The sequence below is a fragment of the Magnolia sinica genome, chromosome 1 (assembly GCF_029962835.1).
Source record: "Magnolia sinica isolate HGM2019 chromosome 1, MsV1, whole genome shotgun sequence".
Taxonomy (NCBI): Eukaryota; Viridiplantae; Streptophyta; class Magnoliopsida; order Magnoliales; family Magnoliaceae; genus Magnolia; species Magnolia sinica.
In genome coordinates, this window is record NC_080573.1 from 89095165 (window position 1) to 89115370 (window position 20206).

Genomic DNA, 20206 nt, shown 5'->3' on the forward strand with positions numbered 1-20206 from the left:
TAATGGTGTTAATTCCATCTAATACAATTCCATACCATTTAATCCATGAACCAAACATGCCTAAGAAATCCCACATGCTTATGTATGCCATCTTAATATCAACATTTCCATATATTACCTAATCGTGTTAGGGATTTTTACCATGACATGTTGATAGGATTCAAATTTTACTAAAATAATGCCTCCCATAGCTCATTCCCTATCAATGTTTTTTAAAGAAAAAATTACATTATTTTTTTTGAGGGTAGCCAAATCAAATGGGCTATGCTAAAGGACTCCATCTAATACTTATATGTAAAACCTTTAAAGTAATCCCAAGTCATGCTCCTAAGCCTGATTTGAGCCCAGGTCCAGCCTATGATGGTGGACCCCAAAGCTCGACAGGTCACACATCATTGACAACCTTGTGGAAGAACATGGGTGAATGATGACATGGCCCTTTGTTCATGTACTCTGACACTGACATGTATCAAATCTGGCATTGTTGCAGGGTTATCTAGATGAGTAGTTTCTTCAGCTGGAGGAGTTGCAAGATGATACAAATCCTAATTTTGTGGAGGAAGTTGTAACCTTGTTCTTCAAGGATTCAGCTAGAATCATAACTAACATTGAGGCAGCAATGTAAGTATTATTAGAATGGAATTCTTGGAAATTGTTTCTAAGGGGTGAAAATGAGCTGGGTATGGGGCCCCAGCTCGACACATAATGTCCAAGGATCAAGCCCAAGCTAAGCCTGACATGAGTCTATCACAGTAAGCCCAAGCCTCAGCTACATGAAAAACCCTCTTTCCCACTTGAATTCATAACCTATTAGTTAAATTTGTGGTATACACATGAGCCAAATCAGTTATCTACATTCAAGTTGGACGTCTTTCCTAGGATTAGAACGATGTATTAGGATGAAGTCATGTACATATGAGGTTGGACTAGTCCTGAATACAATAATTTGAGCCTGAACTAGCCCATGGGCCTAGCTGATGTGTCCAAACCAGGCCTAAATCTGGGTCGGGTTCATCTGGCAGGGTGGATTGCTTGCCCATTGCCAACCTATATTTTAATGGCTATAAGGGGATGGGCCCAACTCTAGCTTTGGACCAAATTTTGAAATGTTTGGGCTAGGCCTACTTAATATTTTGAATTTGTTAGGCCAAGGCTCTTAAGTAATTTGAATTTTGCAATTTCCTTTGTAGGGAGAAGACTCCTCTGGATTTCAAGAAGCTGGATACATACATGCACAATTTCAAGAGTAGCAGTTCAAGGTAACTAGAACAACTACTGGCAGTAGAATATTATTTTTGTGGAGCACTTAAGAGTAACACGTGTCCCAAACTATAACCATTCTGGCACTACAAGAAACATAGGCATTACCGGCGGCCAAAACCGCCCCTAAAAGTCCTAAAAACTGCCAGTATAAGAATTACCGGCGGTTGGTCGCGTGCCACTAAAGGGGGCGTCGCTTTATCTTTTACCGGCGGTCTCCCTATTTAGCGGCATTTTGATGGCCGCCGCTAAAACTCGAGTATTGCCGGCTCTTCTGTCGACTGCCGCTAAGAACTCTAAAAACGCTGCGTAACATTTGAGAAACGCCGCAAAAGCTTTAACAAGTCTTAATTAGAGATTTAAAACGCCGCCAAAAGCTGTAAAAAATGCCGTTAAATCATTTTCTTTGTAAAAAATAAAAAAAAAATAAACAGTTAAAAATTCTGCTAGGCTGAAGCTGAATCTTCTAAATCAAAATGCCTTTACGGGCTTAAATTAGCGTTCAAACACAACATATACATCATTTACAACTAGCCTCATTTATAGAGAGCCTGAGAATGAAAGGTTACATAATGGACAGAAAATTTTATAGATTGAGACACAAGGAAAAGCAGGAGGAAAAAAAAAAAGCAACGAATTTCAGCAACACTCGATGCGAGACTTCTCAAATGCACCCCAAGAACCAGAACTCATGCCATATAGAGGACCTTTGTCAGCAACACCCTGCCATGCATAGAGGTGAGCTAATAAAACAGTATGTACACTCATAATCTAAGTTACACTATCTAAAATTAAATTTTCAGTCATAAATATTTCATGCAAAAACAACCATACCGAATGAAGTTCATATCCATCCCCATATAAAGCAGCAAAGCCCCCCTCTGGGCTACCACATTTCACCCCAAATGCTCCACCTTCAGTTACCAATGCAGAGACAAAAGTTTACAAAATAAAATAAAATAACCAAAAACAAATTTGATATAAAATAAAAGTAACCAATAAATACCTTTTTTAGCGATGTGTGATCTGACAGTGGGGTGTGCTAACAAGCTAACAAGGAAAAAAAAACAGATGCAGGTTTATTCTAGACATCCATTTGTTTTATACACAATGGTTAATTTGATGGAAGGCTCTTACCTCACACCTGTATACTATTTTGGTGCATGTGGTTTGCAAGGCTCCACAAATGTGTGATCTTTACGAACCTCACCTAATTTTATTTTATTTTATTTTTTAAAAGTTAACCTCACACAAAACTTATGCATTGGATCCAAGAATCAAGTCAATCTTAGATCTGGTGAGCTAAACATATGCAGAAGAAATGGACAATCGACATTTAATATAAATGCTTGGCCCTTCAGATGAGTGGATGGACATGAATTTAGCACAAGGAAAGCCATATAGTGGCTTGTACCTGATGAGCAGCTTTGATCATGCATCCATGTAAGCATTGTGGACCCCTGAGCCTACACTCTATATAGTTACTTCCACTTTGAATAAGCATCTTACAACCAAAGATAAATATATAATACAAGTTAAACATTATGGAAACCCTTCGTTATATTGAAGGAATGAAGATTGGTAAGAAAGATAAAAAAATAATAAAAATCCAAGGGTGTGGGGCCCTTGCTTTTGGTGATCCTTACATGGAGTGGACTTGCCTGATTTTTGGACTGTGGCATCAAGAAGTGGGGAACCACCTGATGGAAAGCTTGGATATTGCACATCTTCTATCCAGGTGTGTGTTGGATTGTAAGAGAGCTAGGTTGCACAAGCTCGAGGCTTTCCAACCTCAATGCATCTGTGTAAGCATTTGATATAAGGATAATTAGTGGTTGAGTTCCATTTCTTGGCTCAAGCAATTATGGACAAGCCAAGCACACATGATTGTATATTTTGATGATTTGAAACGTCCCTCTGATGGATCCTTATGTATCTGGACAAACTGAAAATTACTTTGGCAATTGCATTTTTATCATCAGAATGGTATCCCTCAAACCGGGCTAAAAGCAAAAATGGTTAAAGTTCATCAAATCTATAAGGTGTAGAAACACATAATGATGAAAGAAAAGCTTTGAATACATATCAATGGCAATAAACGAGAGATTATGGGCTTGTTGAGGTGATTGTAGTGACAACACATAGGGATTAGTCACCTCAGAGAATAGACAACGTGTCACAGAAAGTTCCTGAGATTATACAGGGAAAACACAAAATTCAAAAACTAAGATAAAAATCAACCTTCCAAAGCGAATGTGTGCCATGGAATCTTTCTCCCATCGGCTCTCAATGACACAAGACACTGGGAACGACTGCTCTCGCTGTTCATGTGGGTTGCTGCAATTTTCCTAGTTGCAGCACCCTGGAAAGACATTAATGCACAAGTAATATCACGTCATCAGATTGAGGCTTTTGTAATATGCTATAAAGTACAAAACATTCCACTAATAAACACCTGTAAGTGAAGTTTTAGAACGTCCCTGACAGTTATCACCTCATATTCCTTACGGTTTTCAACATTACACCTTTCTTCATGTCTTCTCTCAGCTACAACATCAGGAAAAGGCTTTAATCCAATATGTGGAAATGAAAACATGGAACAGAATTGAAACAATTCGAAGATATCAAATTACTTGCAGATTGGTTGATGCTGGCTCAAGGAGATCTGTTATCTGCTCATTTTTATATCTCAAGAAAGGAACAATTGCAACTATACTTCAATCTTTCATCTCTCCGGTTCTCCTCTTCCTGTACCCGAATGAAGTTGTGTGTATGTATGTGAGTGAGTGACTGAGTGTGTGAGAGAGAGAGAAAAGCTTAGAATGCTCTTCTAGAGGCAACCACTAAGTTGATGAGTATCTTACCTCTCTAATTCGCATAAATAGATATTCAAAAATATGAGGTGTCATCCCACAATCTTCACTAAGTTCATTGTCCATCTCACATATGTCACCCATCATGGTATATGTCTTCCCACTCCCAGTCTGCATGAAGACATCCAAAAACTCATCAGCTCTCCTACAATACCTTTACAACCACCAAAAGCTTTAGTGGGACCTACCTGGTCATATACAAACATGCAACTACTATACCCAGACATGCAATTCTCCACAACTGGCAAGCCTACAACCTCAAAAAGCTTTTCCCTTACAAAATTCAAACCATCCATCAGATACTAGTCCATTCAAAGTATATATTGTTAGAAGACAATGTACAAAATCCTACAATCTGATATTTTTATCAAGCCACACCTGTGATATAGTCTCGCATGCTACATGATCAAGGGTAAATCTGGTATCCGGATGCCCTAGCCACGTTAAAGTCTGTGCACTCTCCTGCCTCAAGCATCTACCAGACCCTTGCAAAGCCCTTTCTGTACTACTGATAGGTCGAACCCTTATCAAAACCTAAACACAAGGTTCACTCCAAGGCTTGAGCTCATCAATGCGTGAGTTGTCCTCCAAGCAACTTGTATATCTATTTTCATCAAAACATGGTTAGGAGTTCAGAAGGATCTTAAACAGATAATTTATAATGATATTGTTTTTAAAGTTAACAACAACAGATGGATTTAATGATATTGAAGCTTACGTGCTATTCGCCATCAAAGAGTGGCTTGCAAACAGATTGCTGGCATGACAAAAATGTAAATTCAATTATTAGTAAGGCACTAAACCTCCTGAAAACCCAAGCTCGAAAAAGCCATGAAATGCGTGCACTTACACATTCCCTAGTTGACACTGAGATGTTATCGACTTTTCTAGTGTGAAATCATTGTATGAAAGATCACTGCAATCCAAAATTGCATGACCATAACAGACCTTGGTACAAAAATACAAGAAAAAAAAAACATTTCGAGTGCCAAAGAAAGATTAGTCTACATATGTTTGAGTAGGAAACATTGTGTTCAAACTGTCCCGCTTGAGTGAAGCCCAAATATGAACAACAATTTCATTACCAGTAAATTCAAAACTCTCTTCATGTATTCTCCCTCTGTTCACTTTAAATACATCACTGAAGTCAACAACTGTATGTTTGATATAACATCGTAGTTTCATTTCAAAAAAGAAAATAAAAGAAAAGAAGGATTAAAAATAAAAATAAAAAGAAAGAAAGAAAAAAAGAAATCCCCCCATGTGTCTGCTTGGAAGAAGTGGAACATGAATTGGGTGTGAGAGCTTGGAAGCGGCAGTTGTATAAGCGAGCTAAACCTACAACCAGTTGTAGTTGAGCTTAACCGACCCCATTCCAGATAAGTCGCTGATCCTCCTAAGAATGATAATACGATGAACATTGATTGAAACCCAAAGATAAATTTTAGAAAGAAAAAGACAGGCAAAAGAGTGAAGTAGAAGCACTAACAGGTCAGAAAAGTTTTTCAAGGAAGAAATCCCAGAAGGAATATGACCTTCCAATGAGGTGCCTTGAATGCGCCTGTGAGACATTAATAGAGAGTTTGATGATAATAAATATTATGATTTATGCCCCTATGTTTTAGGACCTTCCAATGAGGTGCCTTAAAAGTTCCATGGATTTTTCTTTTTTTATTTTTGGAGAAGTAGGCCAAAATGTCAATGATTAACATGAAGAGGAACACCACTCCATGCAAGAGGAACAATGGATGTTGTTGTTCTGATGACCCTTTTCTCGCACGTTATGCATGCCACTCCCTCTCTCTAGTGCGTTGAATATGCTATACCCTTATTATTATATAATATATATATTATTATTTACATATTGGGTCTCAAAAAGAGTTTATATATTAGTATTTTCCCATTCTTTCTCTAGCCTATACCTCCATCAGCTTTTCTCAACACTAGCAATTTGCAACTCTCTTTTTCACTACCAAACATAGGTTTCAAATTTGCTTTTGCCTACAAAAAGCAACCTTTATAAAAGTTACTTATAAAATGAGTTTTATAGTTGTTAACAATTAAGAAAAATTTCCCCACATTGGATGGTGATATTCTTATGTGGGAGATATTTGAGGAGTCACATATTCGCTTTAGGATCCATCAGCTCAATCGTGTCAATATTTTTGAACAATGACCCCATGTGTGTAGAATTTTGTGCCTCGACAAGCTATACGTTTGTTTAGGCTCAGGACTCTCTAGTCCCCATCTGCACTTTAGGTGAAGTGTATGCCTAAGTGATGAGAAATTAAGTTTAGGATGTCAATTCAATTTTGAAATGTTCAACAAAAAGACAAGATCATGTCAGTTTCGAGCTTTACCTGAAAAGCATCCTTCTGGTTCAGGCCCATATGCTAACTCTGGAGGTATATGAAGTTTACGTTTTCCATGGATTTTTCTTTTTTTATTTTTGGAGAAGTAGGCCAAAATGTCAATGATTAACATGAAGAGGAACACCACTCCATGCAAGAGGAACAATGGATGTTGTTGTTCTGATGACAGGGAGGTCTACAATGTGACCAAGTTCTATAGTACCAGTAATTGCAAGGCCAAGCCATTGCTGTAAATGTGGAAACTGTGGCAACTGCTCCATTCCCAAGAAGGGAGCACTACAAGAAAATAGGGCAAAACCAACAGTTGGTGGAACCCTTTGCCGGCTGGAACCAAATTCAGCTGCCGTAAAAGGGTCTCTATTAAATCAAAATGCGAATGCCCTGATCTCATTTTCGGCACTTTTCCTCTCCCCGTCGCCGACTCTCTCTTTGCGCCTTTCCTCTCTCTCTCCGCACCTCTCCGTCTCTCTCTCTCTCTCTCTCTCTCTCTCTCTCTCTCTCTCTCTCTCTCTCTCATCCTCTGGCCAGATTTGGTCCTTTTCCTCACTGCAAACCGGTACAGATCTAAACCCCTCTGTGGTTTAGGGCTTTTGCATTCTATTCCCTTCCCTTCCCTCTCTTTCTCCCCCCTAGGTTTAGGGCTTTTGGATGAGATTCGACATATGTTCTTCAGTGATGGAGGCGATTATTAAGATGTGGTGGCATTGAATTCGTAACTTGCATTTCCTCTTCTTGTGAATTAATTTGGTGAGACTTCTTTCCCCTTATCATTTTCATTTCACTGTTGATAGTTACATGAAGTTAATGTAATCATATGAAAGTTTTGTAATTGATCAAGAAAGTAAAAAAATAATATGAATTTCTATTTTTATTTCACTAAAGCATTTCATTATTTTTATATGAAAATCTGCATGCTAATTGTTTGAGGAAATGCCTCAACCAAGAATGTTCTTGTGTTAATCATGCTAGAGGTCCTGCGTTTCAACTCTCTGTAAATGGGGCACAAATCACTATATGGTTGGATGAACCCATTGTATCATCCATCTAGTTGACCCTTCTTTGGTGGACCAACACATAAATTCATAATGACTGGGGAATTTTCCCTCGTTGACCATTTTTGTTTTCAATGTTTTCAATCATCTGTTCGATCAATTGGCCAGGATGATTATGTCAGTTTGACTTTTGAACTATGGTCAAAAGTCAAACTGAGGGCTATAAAATGGGCTATATAATTTGATTGGTCTGTTTTCACATGAATGTGTGCTATGTGTATGGTGGATGAGACAACATAAAGTGAAGAGTGCTGGTGAATGGCCTGGATCTCCAACTGAGGTTCCCAGAGCAGATTCAAGTTCGGTATCCATCTCTTTGTCAACTGAATGTGTCTCATCTAATGTTCTGGTACTTGTGTCTCAATTCTGCTCTTTAACTCATCTCAGCCATCAGTTAGCACCAATGATACAACTCTTTCTTCTGGCAATGGAGCTTTGGATCCTATGGATATGTCTCCTTGTTCTAGTAACCACTTAGATGGCATACATGATGACAACACTTACACAAGATTTGCAAATCAACAAAACCTGGAATAAGGGCATCACCAGAAGCCGCAAAGATGTGGAAAGAAAATGGTTTTACTAGGTAAATATACAAAAGGATGTACTAATTGGCTGAATGTTAGCAAGTTGTTAATATTACTTGGGGCATAGTTCAAGAGCTTCTACCACTTCTTTTGAATTCAGCGCCATTTGCCGTTTATCATCAATATCTTCCGGTCCAATGCCCTGGGTTCTGTTGGCTTTATTTTGTGTGCATCTGTTAGTCTACTCTTTTTAATGGTAATCTGATATGATTTCCATTTTAGTTGGTCTTTGGCTCTTTCATTAGCTGTGTCTATAGAAACCATCTGCCAGCGAGATTCAAATGTTGATACCATAACCTACAGATGTGTGAGATTTCCTAGTAGATTAATTTAGCACTATTTGGATATGTAAATTAACTTATGAGCCGAATGTTTCGCTCAATGTTGTTTAAATCCTACAGTTTTCTATTCAGATCCTATGATCTAATTGAAATCTCAGAGGGGGCTGAATTGCCTTTAGGGAAGATGATGAAACGTCTGAAATCCCAAAGAACAAAGAAAATGTCTGATGGACAGCCCGGATCTCTTACAATGTGCTATGTTGGAATATGGGCAGCATCTGGTTTGTGGTGACTGTTGATGGTGGATGCAAGAATGCATTGTTTCTACATTTGAATGTGTCTAGATGCCCAATAGAAATGTCATTTATGTATAGACTGTTGAGGTTGCTTATGCTGTTTCTAATCTATATGTGTTTGAATGGTTTTGCTTCTTTGCAGCTGCAGTAATCAGGATGGAAGATGGAACGTCTTCTATCATCTTTGATTGTTTGGAGGGAACATTGGATTCATGGTCCTTCGAATGAAAAGATCAACTAGGTATGCCTCTTCTTTGTTATATCCCCTTGTGCGTTCGATCCTTGCTCATGCCCCCAATGCAGAATAGAGGAATTATATCCTGCACAGCAGTACACGACTGTTTCTTGCTGCATGGCCCACGTTTCAGCAATCCACAATGAAAAGAACAATAACTATTTTCTTGAATCAGAGTACCCATGCTACGCTTGGATGTACACAAGGATGGTTTTGTGCTTCTCTTTTTCATCCTTCTTCAAGGTAACTCAATAAACAAAATTGTTAGTCTTATTCTATTGGCAATTTATTTATTTATTTTTTTTTTTTTTCATTTTACAGTAATAAACATATGCTAGAATTCTACATATTACTATTTAAGAAATTCCGCTTTCTACTGCTTCATCTTCATCTATGAATGCAGATGGGTATCCAATCTAAGTGTAGTTTGAAATCATCCAATCACCCTGCCATGTTTACTCTGGTGAGTTAGCTCTGCCATATTCAGGTTTGACTAGCTCTACTATGTAAACCTCCCTTTTCTTTGAATGAGAATACTGTTGGGGTTCCTTGGGATTTCTATGGCTCCACTGTATTTTTGGCACATGAAAAGCGGTTGCATTCATAGTATAAATTCAGTGGGTTCTCTGAACTGTTGGCTGTCCTTGAAAGGGGAATTTGGGGATTTTGAGAAATTAGATGTTAGGGTAGGTGGAAAATTCGGGAACTTTGCAAATTTTGGTTTTTAGGGTTTTGGGAAAATTGGAGAAATCAAGATTATTAGGTGTCGAGGGTTCAGGAAATTTTGAAATTTTACCTAACTGGGGTTCTAGGTTTGCTGGCTTCATTTTCATACAGGTACTATTGTAACTCTGTCATTGTTATGCAGAAGGCAGGAATAATCATGACGATCACCTGGTGCAAAAATCATGAAATGGTGTGGTCCATTTGGCGAGTGGATCACCATGATTTTTGCGCCAGGTGATCACCATGATAAAATCAAATAACCGTTTGTATTTATGATGGGCTTATGCTGTTACTGCAGATTCGACAGATCAAATAAGAAGGGTATATTAAATGGTTACTTTCTTTGGTTGGTATTTGGCTATGGATTTGGTGAGTCTCTTTGCATCCTGTTTCCTTTCATGTTTCCATTTCTCCATCTTGGAATCATTTACAACCATTATTCCTTTATGTACTATAAAATAGTTGATGGTTCTAATGATCACAACTATCAGCTTTTGTTGTGATTCTGATTGGGGATATGTATAATATAAGGCAGGCCAATTGAGTATATTGGTAATGGAAGAAGTATAGATTTTTTTTTCCATAATATATATTCCCCTTTCTCTGAACACCTTCATGTTCTTATATATATATATATATATATGAATGTAATGTATAAGTATATAAGGCAGGCCAATTAGAAAAGAATGTATGGATGTCGTGAATCCGACTAAAAGCCATCATGTTTGGCACTGTGTAACTGTGTCTCCAGTAACTATACACTTATCAGCATCCAAGACTCCAAGGTACGTGGATTCTAAGACCTCTAATCTCTTAGTAAGCTATTTACATGGGGTTGAGCCCTAGTGGTTTTTCTTGCCCATATTCTAACAACTTTCTTATACTTTCGGATATGAAAATTCAAGTCCATGCAATCTTATCCCAATTTAAAAGCTCTAAATAAACCTTATTAGTGTTGGGGTATCTGATAAGTGCACTGAACATGCTGTGAGTAGAGGAAACATCTATTTGAAAAAAATAGCTTTGAGTTGAATGTATCATAAATGTCTAAGCACATGTTTGCATCAGGTTATAAAGTTCTCTTCACCAACTTCTGCTGGAGCTGAGTGCGTCGATCGTGATTGCAGCTGGGTGGAACAATGGTATTGTTCTTTTTTCGCCTCATGACACTGTCCCTTAGCTTCATATTGGTGTCTTAAGATACCACCAAACCCACAAGATCTGACAGTGATGTCAAGCTATCTAGACCATCCCAATTGTAGGTCCCAATTGTGGACGGAGCATATAATCACATGAATCAAACAATATTCCTAGCTGGTCCCGAACAGATCTGATATCAAAGCTGTTAAACATAGTCTAATAAGCAATCATGAATGCGTTACTTAAAAAAATCAGTAGGTGAAACCACTTGCCACTTATCCTATAGCTTTTTCTTGGATTATATATTCTCCTTGTTGTTTTCCTTTACACACATACACATAATTCTGTAAATTACAATCCACTATTTAAATAAATATTCTTTTTAAAGGCTACAATCCACTATTTAATACTACAATATTATCCAAAGATATTATTATTAAGTTGGTATTACTTATAATCCATGGATCTAATGTGGACGCTCAGAATCTTTAGATCATTCTGATTTCAAGGTGGCTCCATATGCAATAAGCCCAATGATCTAACTGGTCTGGATCAACATACAAGCATGCAATGAGTCACTGCCATTTAATGTGGCATGACGGGTTTAGCTTTAGATGAAAGTAAACAAAAATTTTACGAAATAATCAATCATTTCAGATTTCTTTCTGATTACTGTGGTTGCTAGTTTCCTAGTAGTTATTTGGATTTGCAGTTGTGGGCCGCTTTCCTGATGATGATATTGAAGAAATTGAAGATTTTAGACTTGGGAAGGTATAATGTATTTATTTGGTAGTGCATAATAGCTAGTGACATAAGCTAGGGATGGCGATACATTGGTCACGGCTTGGGCTCTTAAACTTGGCTCAAGGACCCATTGGCATGCTCCAATCATCAAGTGGGTCATGGTTATACAAAAGGAATGAATGATTTAAACATACTTGAAATTGATCTGTCTGATCATCAGTGAAAGTCAGTGGGCCTACCTTTTTCATTTTTCTTTCTTTTTCTCATTTGGGTCCTTTTCAATTTTCTCTGATGTTGGTGGGTTTTGATGCAGGTACATAGCTTTGATGAATATGAAGGGATTGAGGTGGCATGGAACCAGGTGAAGCTGTATGACTTCTTACAGAGCCCTGAAGATCTAGAGAAGCTTTACTGTGAAATCCATCTCCTATATAGGATTTATTTTATTTTTATTTATTTTATTTTTTTAATCTGAATCTCAGTTCCAAGATATATTTTTGTTTTCTTCTTGCAATGCAGAAACCTGGCATTCAATCGGCTGAGTCAGAATATTCCATTCTCCTTAGCTTCCTTGAAATCTCTCTATTATTTTGTAAGTTCTTGTAATCTGTGAGCATTTTAAAGTCTCTGGTTTATGAGTAGCCAGTTCATATTTGCCAACCAATCTTTTTTCCAAGTGCAGGAATTTGAGTCACAATTCCCTCTCCGGTTCCATTGGGGACATATTTACTGGTCTGAAGAATCTAAAACAAATCTAAAACAAATGTAAGTATGCTAATGGGCTAAGTTTCTTCAATCTATCTATTTTTTTTATTGCAATGTGAGTTGATACCATTAACGATCCATGGTTAATTCTGTCAGTGACCTGCAGAGCAACCAATTTACTGGATCAGTTAACTTCCTGGCTGGTCTCCCTCTATCATACCTGTATGCCTTGAACTAAGTGTCTTACTTTGTATGGATTGTCTATTCTTCAACACTAAGTACAAAGTTCTGATTTTAACTGCTCTTAAGTTTTAGTAGTGTATTGATTTTGAGATGAAAGGCTATTGTGATTAGGCCTTTCTATTCTAATAAACATATTAGTCAAGGCTAGTAATAAATCATGTACTAATCATATGTATTAATGAGAAAAGAGATTCGTGATGGAATAAGTTTGGTGCTTTCTTAGCAACGTATTAATGTGTAATGTACAGGTATAGTTCAGTGCTGGAGAGTCCACTTCTCTCTTTGGTAGAAATGATTCAAGGGCATGCCTGGAAACAACATGTCCACTTCTCTCTTTTGCATTTACTTACAAAATCAGATAGTAGAATTGTTTCAACGATCTGATTTTAGAATTCTTAATTACTTAATTGGGCTACTCTGAATTCAATCAAGGTTGCCCAGGTATGTATTTACTGATTGTGGGTTTTTCTTTTTTGCTGCTTATTATTTTGGATAATTCATTATTCAGATAGGTTGAGTTTTTATTTAACGTGTTCTTGTAAGTGATTTAACCCATGAAATGAAGTAGGTTGATGGGCATGCATTATGCCACATGAATGGATGCAGTGCAGCAATTCAGAAACTGTGACTTTTGAGCTGTAGGCATGCTTCATGGTGGGACACTAGATGAATGGATGGAAGATCCTGCTAAAATCAATCATGCAGTGGGCCCCATGGTGGATGATTCTATCTGGTAAAACAGATTAAATGTGGAATGTTGATTATAAAGTTTTCTATTTTCAAGCCAATGACAAAAGGAAGGTAATATAGTCTTGGCACGTCAGTTGTGGACAGAGCATATAATCACATGAATCAAACAATCCTAACTATCTAATTATGGCTACCTAGCAACTGGCTAGAAGTAAGATAATAAGTGGTCCAACATCAAAAGTGAAAATCGAATGTTATTTTCTCATTGCATTTTTTTTCCGTTATGCTTCGTCCACAGTTGGGTTAGCAATTTTTTTAACTGAATTGCAGACATAAATGTGTTGCCTTCAGTTTCATATGTTTATCTCATAAACTGGAAAAATTAGAAGAGAGATTCTTCTACGTGTAATGAACTTGAGGAAATGCACCAGCCAGTAGACAGACCAGGTAATGGAGGATTGATGTCTGGTAGGCAGCTGGTTATGAGTATTATGATATTACTATTGCTGTGTTATATATGAGATGGAATTAGCTGGCTCGTGGGTGTTATATATAAGGAGGATAAGCATTTGCTTGGCCTAATAAACTGTACATGTGGGGCCCACTTTTTTTCAGATTTGGAGCAGTGTGGAACACAATAAAGGTAGAACCAAGTTCTATTGTTGCTGTTTTTGGCCTTGGGATTGTTGGCCTTGCAGTAAGTTGCCTAAAGATTTCTTTTGTATTTTGTCCCTGACATGAGAAGTTACACTGCCTGATTTTTGCACAAGAACATCCAATCAATCTGGTTCATCTAATGAAATTATGAAAAGTTGCAATCTCATACACATCTTCCATATTGGCATGTGTGGCTACATGTGGATGGGCAGAGCTCCACACACGTGCAGGCTTAGTAAACATCTGTTTCAGGTTTACTTAATATGGTATTGATTTGTTTGGTCCTTGTATATGATATTTGCCTCTACAACATGTGTAACTCTTAACTACAGTAGTGTAATTTATGTCAGTAAGGAACTCTTCAAGGATCCAGTACGTCTGGATTTGTTTGCAGCCAATCCATGCTTTGAAACCCATATCAACTGAGAATAGTAATTTCACATCCCAAGCTTAAATTTGGATTGCGTTAGTAATATTTCTATAACTTTACTAGTTCTCATTTTGTTATATATGACCCAACCAAATCTAATTGAAAGTTCCTTGCCATCCAATCTTTGGCCATCTTTTTCCTAGACAATTGATATTTATATTCTTTTCTTATCTGTCTTTTGTAGGACATTGACAGGCAGGTTAAAAGCTTCGTTCTGTAAGGCTTTTCACACATCTTCCATCTATGGCAGAGCTTATGAAAGTAAAGTTTGTATCTCACAACTGTTGGCCCCACTTGTAAGTTGTAATGTGTATCCTGACACTTAAACCCAATGCACTTGTAAGTTCTTTTTTTGAAGGTGCAGCTTGTCTGCTACATGTGCTCTTGCAAGTGTTAGCGTGATGGACATGCTGCGTTTCCACAAGTTCACCATAGATGAGTCTCTGTCCTATTGCACTGCAAGATGCCATGTTTATTATGTCCCACTGTTGGAAATATTGGATTTGATATGTTGGATTTGCCAAATCATATTAGCAAGATTCATGGATGCCTTCTTAAAGTTGACCCTTGGGATTGTGTTTGCTAATTTCTTTATATATTTACCTTTCTAATTTTTAGGAACCTGTGCATTCTTAATGTGTATCCCGACCTTTGGGATTCCTTGCTTGTGACTATCTATCACTATGGATGATTCATCCTCCATTCATTAGCTGTCATTCTGAAATGTTTTTCATGCAATTTGTATTATTCTGTTGGGAGATTTTAGCATTGAAACTTTGAAATATTAAATGGTCTCTGTTTGATTTCCAAGTCCAAGCAGCAAAAGTTTAACATCGGTTTTAACTTTTAACCTTCCATTTTCCTCACTCAAACATTTATTTTTCTTGTTATTATGATTATTTTGAAATTTATCTTTGGAAGCCTTGCTGACCACAAATTCTGGTAGAAGACCAAACTGATTTTGATGGGTTTCTGAAAACCTACATTGCTTTGCACCTGTCAGCAAGATTGTTAATACTCTTCACATATCTGCTTATTGATGTCAAGTAGCTCTTTTCTACAGGTAACTCGGCTTAATTCAACCTATCTAGGTGGTTTGGCATCATATATTTGAAATGCTAGGAATCTATTAGCAGATTCAAAAGCAGGGAAAAATCCATTTAATGGCTTTACTCCTTCGGTAAGTGAATCATTAAATTTGTTTTGCAATTTGTGTTTCTTGTACATTTCTGCTAGAAATTTGTCTTCAATTTCACTCTTCTTTTTTTTTTTTTTAATGAGAAAGATTTACTCTGGGTACTCATCTTTTTCTACGGATTTTAACCGTAGCTTTTGACCACTTTTCTGGTCGTGTAGCAAAAGCTGAAGATTTAGCGGCGTCCAGCACAACTGTCAGTAAAGGTCCTGGCCGTCGGTAAAGCCTTTACCGACTGAGGCTTTACCGGCTGTTTGCTAACCGCAGGCAAAGGATTTACCGGCGGTTTTCTTGGTCTTTGCCGGCGGTTTTGACCGCCGGTAAAGTCCACTTTTTTTGTAGTGGAGACGCGTGAAAACACATGCACGACTCATAGATTCTGCAAGAAAAAGAAAGAATAGTTTATGAACAACAACAGTGCCTGAAATTTCAAAACAAAGGTGACTCTCCCAAGCCCCTTTAGGAATATGTAATAAAGCATATGTATTTACTCTTGCCAATAGCATTAAAGTTAACTTATGTCATCAAAGTAATCACATATTTAAACCTTATGTATTTATTACGCTCCACACCTGAACAACCTATACTTCACCTGTAGAAAGCATTTGGAAATTGGCTCCACAACAAACAATGATGCCAGATTCATCAATTTTTAAATTGTGGACTATTCCTAATTCAGAAAACATCCTGAATAATTCAAGCCATTTATTCTATAATTTAAGAGAGGGAACCTAAAAATGTCCAAAAATATCATTTTCTAAGATATTTTATATTTCAAAATAAAACCATAAGCAATGCCTAGATCTCATTTGACCAATTCCTGCAACAACAGGGGAAGGAAGACTAAGGAAAACTTTTTTATTTCTCCATTTCTATGGAATCATAAATAATTGCCTTCCTGCACCTTTTATTGAGTTCCCAACTTCTAAACTCAACAATAAACCATGGCCTTGGGTAAGATAGATGGCCCCAAAACATCAGATATCAGGCATGGCCCATAAGAATTACACATGAATACTAATAAACCACACATTAACATAGTAATATCCATGAACAACAACTCACCTTGCAAATGTTAGAACACTAATTAGTCAACCATCACATCTAAGATTGAGCAAGGAATAAAACATTCATAGCTGAATAGCCTGAGCTTCCTTAATCCATTTTTCTTGTTAAAAAAGTAAAGTTCAGTTATTAACTAGATTATTTATAGGAAGAAAGCATAGGCATTCTCATTTTACCAGGGAAGCTTAGAATTCTAACATAAGCAAACTTTAGGTTTGTTAGTCATGCAATGAAGCTTCTTGAACCATTTATATTTGATATACTAATTAGGTTTGTATAGTAACCTGAAAAGTAAATCTGACCCTGCATGTTCGTATTGGAGCTTACCACAAATGGGGAAGGAATGACACTTTCTTATACTCCTGCCTGAACTTAATGTCATTTACCTGTCCAATATTTAAAGTCAAAAGAAACAAACATTAGCCCATGAGCTTGAGTACTTCAGAAGCTGTGGAAAAGCTATAAACACCTTCTCTCAAACATTTTACCAAACAACCTCAAAGCATCATCAATGCTACCACAGTTGGCATCATTATTGTAAATATAAGAACCAAAAATCATGCAAATCAGATCATTGAAGAAGCTTCTATCCTTAACGATCTCATAATCTTGTAACAAATATAGAAATATTGTGCCAACAACCTACTAAATTCATACAGGCAATCAATCAAACACATCATATGCAGCATTACTTCCTTGTCCCGATGTCCCAATAGTTGTCTATTTCTTAATTGTATAAACATAAAACCTATTTCCTTTAGAGTTTATAAGCTCATCCAAACATAAAACAAAAGAAGCCCAACTAATTAAATGGTATCTACTTTATTCACTATGACAAACCAACAAGTAAAACAAGAAGCAAATAAAGTATACTTCTCCAGGGTATCACTAACAGCTGGATAGAGAGATTCCTCATAATAAAAAAATCTCTGCTTAATCACATATCAAGATCATCTGATGTGCTACAAATAAAACATCTTTTTTAAGTCTCCCAACAATGGAAATTTTGTTGTTGTGAGTTCTTGAAAAAAATCCAATGCCCATCTCTAGACACACTGCATAAGATAAGATTTTTAAGCTACAGCTATATCAGCACAAGGCCAGTGGCTATGTAAAACAATTGCCAACCATTGAAAAGGCCAGCAGGTAGTAAAAGCAATGCATATCAGCCCTTAACATATTTAATGCCATTCGTGCAGCAGGCCATCCCTGAGTTATCTCAACAATGCTGCTTGAAATAAGTGATCCAGGAGGCTCAAGAGAACCTGAGAAATAGAATCAGAGCCAATGAATAATGCAGGAATAAAAAAAATGGAGATTGAAAGAACCTATGAAATGCATCATAAGAAAAAGACAATGCCGCAAAACAGAATTCCTGTGAAATGAAAAGTATCATATTCCCAAAAAAACTAAAAACAACCATTTCTAGATGAACCGAACTTACTGAAGTCTCTCCCCAACCAGTGATTTTTTTAAAAGCCGAAAGCATTCATACATTCATGTGTGCCCAACACAGCCAAATGCAAGAAAACTACACAGCAGTTCACGAATACAAAAGTGGCCCCACCACCACAGTGTATCACGACCATTAACCCCAGAAGAAAAAAAAGGAAGAAGAAGAAGAACATCAAAACCTCCAAATCGGTCCAAAAAAATCAAGAAATCCAAAAAATTTAAAGAAGTAAACACCAAAACCTGCAAATTGGCCATTAAAACCCTGAAAATCAAGAAAACATGAACAAATGAACATCAAACCCTTCAAATCAGTCATCAAAACCCTCGAAATCAACACAACATGAACAAACAAACATTAACTCCACCAAATCTGCCATCAAACCCTTGTTGGGTTTAGTACCGATGGGTGCTGCATACCTTTGTTAGAGAAGATGATTGACGGGGTGGCTTCGTATCGATGGATCTATGTCGATGGCTGTTCTATCGCCGGATCTCGGTTGCAGCAGGCAGAAATCGTATCCCGCAGTGCTTCACAGGAGAGAGAGAGAGAGAGAGAGAGAGAGAGAGAGAGAGAGAGAGAGAGTTTGGGTCAGTTATTGAAGGGATGAGAGAAGAGGGGAGAAGGGTTTTGGGAGAGAAGAAGCGGGACAGAAGAGGAGGGAAGGGTTTTTTGGAGAGAAAAGGCACGCGGGAGAGAAGAGGGAAGGGTTTTTAGGAGAGAAGACGCGTGGGAGAGAAGAGGTGCGATTTGGGGAGGGCGCGCGATTTGGGGGTAAAAATCAATTTTAGGTTTTTTTTTTTTTCATTTAAAACGGGCGGTGGTGGCTTCATTTTACACGGGCGGCCACACAAAAATGCCCCTGATTTCCATATAAAGTGGCAGTTTGTTGTGGCCGCCTATGATAAAAACACCCCTAATATAGATATTTTTTGTAGTGTGGCTTGGTCGTATGATGGACATCCCTGACCAAAAAATGTGCAGATCAGACAACCCTAGCTATCCCATTGGTGGGCATTTCCTAGTTGCATGTGAACCATTGCTAATATTCACCATCTTGCCATCCATCCACACAAATGGTAAATATAGGTCAGATGGTTGGATATTTTTGGGACGTGAACCGTTCATAGTGGACCCACTACATATATGAACGGTTGGTTTAACATTATGGAGTGTTTGGGATAGCATTGGAGCTCTGAGGGTGAAGAACGAGTGTACGCTATTTAAGGAGCATTGCCAACAAGGAAATGGAGAAGGGTATGTACATTTCATTTCATTATTTCCTTTACCATTTTCTGATTACATTTAAAAAAAAAAAAAAAAATATCAAGTATCATGACCGTTCAATAGATGGCCAAGCTATTGTTTCCAGATCCTAGCCATCCATGAGATTTTCATTACCTTGTACTTTATCTACAAGACATAACAAAATTAACATCAACATCCACATTCCAATAATACCAACATGCCCACTTCAAGATCATGCATGTACATCAACATCTACAAGACAACAAAATTAAGAACATGGCACATATCCCACATTGTATGCCATTAAACCCTCATATCCACATTTCATTTCCATGCCCAAATACCCACATTTCCTCAGATTTACATAATCTCGTTATTAAAAAATAAAATAAAATCAAATATATGTATTTTTCCTGAAAAACCATCAAAATCCCACACTCCAATAAGAGGTGATTTGACACCTTGAATTTTTAAAGCTTTTAAGATTTGGAATCCAAATCTAATGCTAAAATCTTCTGTTTGGCACCACTGAAATTTGGTAGATTTGAAATCCTCAAAGAGAGAGGCAAAATTGAAGCATTTTCAATACACTTTCCAACAATCATATTTCAAATGACTCCATTGCTTTATATATATATATATATATAAGCAAAAGCTGAAAACCCAAACTGCCTAACACAATTTTCGATTCCACAGATTGAAAATCCAATTTGCTAGACAACTTACATAATCAGACATAATGAAAATCTCTAGGATTCCAAATCCTAGATTTGTATACTTGAGAAAATAAATAAATAAATAAAATCCAATCGAAGCTGCCAAACAACCCATTGCGTAAATACCCATTTCGGGTTTATTCACATACATTTATATCCATATAATCTATCCCCTCCACCTCCAAAAATCTATCCCCTCTACCTCCTTTATCTTTTTTTTTTCTTCATATTTCCCGCT

General features: G+C 37.2%; 3 long non-coding RNA genes and 1 pseudogene across 3 annotated transcripts; 1 reads left to right on the forward strand and 3 right to left on the reverse strand.

Annotated features, from left to right (window-relative positions):
- The first annotated feature begins 472 nt into the window (after nt 1-472).
- LOC131251521 (histidine-containing phosphotransfer protein 4-like) lies at nt 473-19327 on the forward strand (annotated as a pseudogene).
- Nucleotides 1786-5606, reverse strand: LOC131251529 (uncharacterized). Its single transcript, XR_009173936.1, has 5 exons — nt 4984-5606; nt 2907-3061; nt 2675-2764; nt 2095-2174; nt 1786-1983 (listed from the first exon to the last, which is right to left on the reverse strand). It is a non-coding gene; the product is annotated as an uncharacterized LOC131251529 (long non-coding RNA).
- LOC131251543 (uncharacterized) lies at nt 3876-4897 on the reverse strand. The gene is made up of 4 exons (XR_009173945.1): nt 4852-4897; nt 4512-4737; nt 4125-4399; nt 3876-4008 (listed from the first exon to the last, which is right to left on the reverse strand). It is a non-coding gene; the product is annotated as an uncharacterized LOC131251543 (long non-coding RNA).
- Nucleotides 6567-18702, reverse strand: LOC131251535 (uncharacterized). The gene is made up of 4 exons (XR_009173944.1): nt 18424-18702; nt 16879-16937; nt 15836-15865; nt 6567-6781 (listed from the first exon to the last, which is right to left on the reverse strand). It is a non-coding gene; the product is annotated as an uncharacterized LOC131251535 (long non-coding RNA).
- Nucleotides 19328-20206: the final 879 nt, after the last annotated feature.